Here is a 6755-nt window from a genome sequence, read left to right on the forward strand (position 1 = left end):
GTTACCGTTCAGTATGATATCAGACTGTCTCAGGACTAGTTACCATTCAGTATGATATCAGACTGTCTCAGAGGACTAGATTGTAAAACTGAATGAAAACACAAATGTGTTGTTTTTTTCATCTTACTTTAAGGTCAGGGTTAGACGGTAGGGTTAAGGTCAGGGTTAGACGGTAGGGTTAAGGTCAGGGTTAGACGGTAGGGTTAAGGTCAGGGTTAGACGGTAGGGTTAAGGTCAGGGTTAGGACGGTAGGGTTAAGGTCAGGGTTAGACGGTAGGGTTAAGGTCAGGGGGGACGGTAGGGTTAAGGTCAGGGTTAGACGGTAGGGTTAAGGTCAGGGTTAGACGGTAGGGTTAAGGTCAGGGTTAGACGGTAGGGTTAAGGTCAGGGTTAGACGGTAGGGTTAAGGTCAGGGTTAGACGGTAGGGTTAAGGTCAGGGTTAGACGGTAGGGTTAAGGTCAGGGTTAGACGGTAGGGTTAACAGTGGTTAAGGTCAGGGTTAGACGGTAGGGTTAACAGTGGTTAAGGTCAGGGTTAGACGGTAGGGTTAACAGTGTGGTTAAGGTCAGGGTTAGACGGTAGGGTTAACAGTGTGGTTAAGGTCAGGGTTAGACGGTAGGGTTAACAGTGTGGTTAAGGTCAGGGTTAGACGGTAGGGTTAACAGTGTGGTTAAGGTCAGGGTTAGACGGTAGGGTTAACAGTGTGGTTAAGGTCAGGGTTAGACGGTAGGGTTAAGGTCAGGGTTAGACGGTAGGGTTAAGGTCAGGGTTAGACGGTAGGGTTAACAGTGTGGTTAAGGTCAGGGTTAGACGGTAGGGTTAAGGTCAGGGTTAGACGGTAGGGTTAAGGTCAGGGTTAGACGGTAGGGTTAAGGTCAGGGTTAGACGGTAGGGTTAAGGTCAGGGTTAGACAGTAGGGTTAACATTGTGGTTAAGGTCAGGGTTAGACGGTAGGGTTAAGGTCAGGGTTAGACGGTAGGGTTAAGGTCAGGGTCAGACTGTAGGGTTAACAGTGTGGTTAAGGTCAGGGTTAGACGGTAGGGTTAAGGTCAGGGTTAGACGGTAGGGTTAAGGTCAGGGTCAGACTGTAGGGTTAACAGTGTGGTTAAGGTCAGGGTTAGACGGTAGGGTTAAGGTCAGGGTTAGACGGTAGGGTTAAGGTCAGGGTTAAGGTCAAGGTTAGACGGTGTGGTTAAGGTCAGGGTTAGACGGTGTGGTTAAGGTCAGGGTTAGACTGTAGGGTTAAGGTCAGGGTTGGACTGTAGGGTTAAGGTCAGGGTTGGACTGTAGGGTTAAGGTCAGGGTTAGACGGTAGGGTTAAGGTCAGGGTTAGACAGTAGGGTTAACATTGTGGTTAAGGTCAGGGTTAGACGGTAGGGTTAAGGTCAGGGTTAGACGGTGTCAGGGTTAAGGTCAGGGTTAGACGGTGTGGTTAAGGTCAGGGTTAGACGGTGTGGTTAAGGTCAGGGTTAGACGGTGTGGTTAAGGTCAGGGTTAGACGGTGTGGTTAAGGTCAGGGTTAGACGGTGTGGTTAAGGTCAGGGTTAGACGGTGTGGTTAAGGTCAGGGTTAGACGGTGTGGTTAAGGTCAGGGTTAGACGGTGTGGTTAAGGTCAGGGTTAGACGGTGGGGTTAAGGTCAGGGTTAGACGGTAGGGTTAAGGTCAGGGTTAGACGGTAGGGTTAAGGTCAGGGTTAGACGGTAGGGTTAAGGTCAGGGTTAGACGGTAGGGTTAAGGTCAGGGTTAGACGGTAGGGTTAACAGTGGTTAAGGTCAGGGTTAGACGGTAGGGTTAACAGTGGTGAAGGTCAGGGTTAGACGGTAGGGTTAAGGTCAGGGTTAGACGGTAGGGTTAACAGTGTGGTTAAGGTCAGGGTTAGACGGTAGGGTTAACAGTGTGGTTAAGGTCAGGGTTAGACGGTAGGGTTAACAGTGTGGTTAAGGTCAGGGTTAGACGGTAGGGTTAACAGTGTGGTTAAGGTCAGGGTTAGACGGTAGGGTTAAGGTCAGGGTTAGACGGTAGGGTTAAGGTCAGGGTTAGACGGTAGGGTTAAGGTCAGGGTTAGACGGTAGGGTTAAGGTCAGGGTTAGACGGTAGGGTTAAGGTCAGGGTTAGACGGTAGGGTTAAGGTCAGGGTTAGACGGTAGGGTTAACAGTGGTTAAGGTCAGGGTTAGACGGTAGGGTTAAGGTCAGGGTTAGACGGTAGGGTTAAGGTCAGGGTTAGACGGTAGGGTTAATGTCAGGGTCAGACGGTAGGGTTAACAGTGTGGTTAAGGTCAGGGTTAGACAGTAGGGTTAACAGTGTGGTTAAGGTCAGGGTTAGACGGTAGGGTTAAGGTCAGGGTTAGACGGTAGGGTTAAGGTCAGGGTTAGATGGTAGGGTTAAGGTCAGGGTTAGACGGTAGGGTTAACAGTGTGGTTAAGGTCAGGGTTAGACGGTAGGGTTAACAGTGGTTAAGGTCAGGGTTAGACGGTAGGGTTAACAGTGGTTAAGGTCAGGGTTAGACGGTAGGGTTAAGGTCAGGGTTAGACAGTAGGGTTAACAGTGTGGTTAAGGTCAGGGTTAGACGGTAGGGTTAACAGTGGTTAAGGTCAGGGTTAGACGGTAGGGTTAAGGTCAGGGTTAGACAGTAGGGTTAACAGTGGTTAAGGTCAGGGTTAGACGGTAGACGGTGTGGTTAAGGTCAGGGTTAGACGGTAGGGTTAACAGTGGTTAAGGTCAGGGTTAGACGGTAGGGTTAACAGTGTGGTTAAGGTCAGGGTTAAACGGTAGGGTTAACGGTGTGGTTAAGGTCAGGGTTAGACGGTAGGGTTAACAGTGTGGTTAAGGTCAGGGTTAAACGGTAGGGTTAACAGTGTGGTTAAGGTCAGGGTTAGACGGTAGGGTTAACAGTGTGGTTAAGGTCAGGGTTAAACGGTAGGGTTAACAGTGTGGTTAAGGTCAGGGTTAGACGGTAGGGTGAAGGTTCAAATCAGATGTAATGACTGTGTCTATGCCAGCTGGTGACCACTCTGCAGAGCCTCCAGGGCTTCTTGACAATAAATACCACCCTGCTTTATAATCTCACTGACTCACTCACTGACTCACTCACTCTCTGACTCACTCACTCACTCACTCACTCACTCACTCACTCACTCACTGACTCACTCACTGACTCACTCACTGACTCACTCACTGACTCACTCACTCTCTGACTGACTCTCTGACTCACTCACTGACTGACTCTCTGACTCACTCACTCACTGACTCACTCACTCACTGACTCACTCACTCACTCACTCACTCACTGACTCACTCACTCACTGACTCACTCACTGACTGACTCACTGACTCACTCACTCACTCACTCACTGACTCACTCACTGACTCACTCACTCACTCACTCACTCACTCACTGACTCACTCACTGACTCACTCACTCACTCACTGACTCACTCACTCACTGACTCACTCACTGACTGACTCACTCTCTGACTCACTCTCTGACTCACTCTCTGACTGACTGACTCACTCTCTGACTCACTCTCTGACTCACTCTCCGACTCACTCTCTGACTCACTCTCTGACTGACTCTCTGACTCACTCTCTGACTGACTCTCTGACTGACTCTCTGACTCACTCTCTGACTCACTCTCTGACTCACTCTCTGACTCACTCTCTGACTGGCTCTCTGACTCACTCTCTGACTCACTCTCTGACTCACTGACTCACTGACTGACTCTCTGACTCACTCTCTGACTGACTCACTCTCTGACTCACTCTCTGACTCACTCTCTGACTCACTCTCTGACTCACTCTCTGACTGACTCTCTGACTCACTCTCTGACTCACTCTCTGACTGACTCTCTGACTCACTCTCTGACTCACTCTCTGACTCACTCTCTGACTCACTCTCTGACTCACTCTCTGACTCACTCTCTGACTCACTGAGGTCGACTCTTCTCTCTCGCTGTTCAAGACATTTTTATGAATGAATTCTCTTTAAAACAACTATTTGGTGTTTTGGGACCGTTCTACCAAGGGATGTTTTGGACCAGACCCAGTTGGTTCTGCTCCAGTTGGTTCTGCTCCAGTTGGTTCTGCTCCAGTTGGTTCTGCTCCAGGTGGTTCTGCTCCATGTTTTGGACCAGACCCAGTTGGTTCTGCTCCATGTTTTGGACCAGACCCAGTTGGTTCTGCTCCATGTTTTGGACCAGACCCAGTTGGTTCTGCTCCATGTTTTGGACCAGACCCAGTCGGTTCTGCTCCAGTTGGTTCTGCTCCATGTTTTGGACCAGACCCAGTCGGTTCTGCTCCAGTTGGTTCTGCTCCATGTTTTGGGCCAGACCCAGTCGGTTCTGCTCCAGTTGGTTCTGCTCCATGTTTTGGACCAGACCCAGTTGGTTCTGCTCTCCATGTTTTGGACCAGACCCAGTTGGTTCTGCTCCATGTTTTGGACCAGACCCAGTTGGTTCTGCTCCATGTTTTGGACCAGACCCAGTTGGTTCTGCTCCATGTTTTGGACCAGACCCAGTTGATTCTGCTCCATGTTTTGGACCAGACCCAGTTGATAATCTCTACCCGGCACAGCCAGAAGAGGACTGGCCACCCCACATAGCCCGGTTCCTCTCTAGGTTTCTTCCTAGGTTTTGGCCTTTCTAGGGAGTTTTTCCTAGCCACCGTGCTTTTACACCTGCATTGTTTGCTGTTTGGGGTTTTAGGCTGGGTTTCTGTACAGCACTTTGAGATATCAGCTGATGTACGAAGGGCTATATAAATAAATTTGATTTGATTTGATTCTGCTCCATGTTTTGGACCAGACCCAGTTGGTTCTGCTCCATGTTTTGGACCAGACCCAGTTGGTTCTGCTCTCCATGTTTTGGACCAGACCCAGTTGGTTCTGCTCCATGTTTTGGACCAGACCCAGTCGGTTCTGCTCCAGTTGGTTCTGCTCCATGTTTTGGGCCAGACCCAGTCGGTTCTGCTCCAGTTGGTTCTGCTCCATGTTTTGGACCAGACCCAGTTGGTTCTGCTCTCCATGTTTTGGACCAGACCCAGTTGGTTCTGCTCCATGTTTTGGACCAGACCCAGTTGGTTCTGCTCCATGTTTTGGACCAGACCCAGTTGGTTCTGCTCCATGTTTTGGACCAGACCCAGTTGATTCTGCTCCATGTTTTGGACCAGACCCAGTTGATTCTGCTCCATGTTTTGGACCAGACCCAGTTGGTTCTGCTCCATGTTTTGGACCAGACCCAGTTGGTTCTGCTCTCCATGTTTTGGACCAGACCCAGTTGGTTCTGCTCCATGTTTTGGACCAGACCCAGTTGGTTCTGCTCCATGTTTTGGACCAGACCCAGTTGATTCTGCTCCATGTTTTGGACCAGACCCAGTTGGTTCTGCTCCATGTTTTGGACCAGACCCAGTTGGTTCTGCTCTCCATGTTTTGGACCAGACCCAGTTGGTTCTGCTCTCCATGTTTTGGACCAGACCCAGGTGGTTCTGCTCCATGTTTTGGACCAGACCCAGTTAATTCTGCTCCATGTTTTGGACCAGACCCAGTTGGTTCTGCTCCATGTTTTGGACCAGACCCAGTTGGTTCTGCTCCATGTTTTGGACCAGACCCAGTTGGTTCTGCTCCATGTTTTGGACCAGACCCAGTTGGTTCTGCTCCATGTTTTGGACCAGACCCAGTTGGTTCTGCTCCATGTTTTGGACCAGACCCAGTTGGTTCTGCTCCATGTTTTGGACCAGACCCAGTTGGTTCTGCTCTCCATGTTTTGGACCAGACCCAGGTGGTTCTGCTCCATGTTTTGGACCAGACCCAGTTGGTTCTGCTCCATGTTTTGGACCAGACCCAGTTGGTTCTGCTCTCCATGTTTTGGACCAGACCCAGTTGGTTCTGCTCTCCATGTTTTGGACCAGACCCAGTTGGTTCTGCTCTCCATGTTTTGGACCAGACCCAGGTGGTTCTGCTCCATGTTTTGGACCAGACCCAGTTGGTTCTGCTCCATGTTTTGGACCAGACCCAGTTGGTTCTGCTCCATGTTTTGGACCAGCCCCAGTTGGTTCTGCTCCAGTTGGTTCTGCTCCATGTTTTGTGTCCAATAAGCGTTGTATCAGGACCCAGACAGAACAGAGAGTAGAGACCAGGTTATAGACAACCATCTATCAATACTGAACAATATGTAGCTAATCAATAAGTGTTGTATCTCTCTACCAGGCCATCCAGATAGCAGCTATAGACAACGGCCTGGCCTTCCCTTCAAACACCCTGACGAGTGGAGAGCCTGTAAGTTACTGTTACACACACACACAGACACAGACACACAGATACACACACAGACACACACACACAGATACACACCCTTACTGGTCCTCTCCTGTCCCCTACAGACCCGTTCCATTGGGCCTGTCTGCCCCAGGCTAAAGTGCCCTTCTCCCAGGAGACCAGAGAGCTGGTGCTGTCCCGTCTGTCAGACATGAACTTCGTTCAGGACCTCTGTGAAGACCTCTACGAACTGTTTATGGTGGATATCCACTGCTATTTCTGTCTCTTTCTGTCCTGTCCTTTCTCTATACATATATATATATATATACCTCTGTCCTGTCCTTTCTCTATACATATATATATATATATACCTCTGTCCTGTCCTTTCTCTATACATATATATATATATATACCTCTGTCCTGTCCTTTCTCTATACACATATATATATATATATATATATATATATACCTCTGTCCTGTCCTTTCTCTATACATATATATATA

The 6755-nt window shown here is 49.2% G+C and overlaps 1 long non-coding RNA gene across 3 annotated transcripts; it reads left to right on the top strand.

Moving 5' to 3' along the window:
* Positions 1-875: 875 nt before the first annotated feature.
* On the top strand, positions 876-3048 carry LOC127921364 (uncharacterized). Of its 3 annotated transcripts, XR_008108812.1 has the most exons (4): positions 1299-1351; positions 1707-1773; positions 2391-2594; positions 2944-3048. It is a non-coding gene; the product is annotated as an uncharacterized LOC127921364 (long non-coding RNA). The 3 variants fall into 3 exon arrangements; XR_008108811.1 differs by lacking the exons at positions 1299-1351; positions 2944-3048 and adding an exon at positions 876-928 and having other exon boundaries at positions 2391-2642; XR_008108810.1 differs by lacking the exon at positions 2944-3048 and having other exon boundaries at positions 2391-2642.
* Positions 3049-6755: the final 3707 nt, after the last annotated feature.

This window comes from Oncorhynchus keta, unplaced genomic scaffold (assembly GCF_023373465.1).
Source record: "Oncorhynchus keta strain PuntledgeMale-10-30-2019 unplaced genomic scaffold, Oket_V2 Un_contig_2213_pilon_pilon, whole genome shotgun sequence".
NCBI lineage: Eukaryota > Metazoa > Chordata > Actinopteri > Salmoniformes > Salmonidae > Oncorhynchus > Oncorhynchus keta.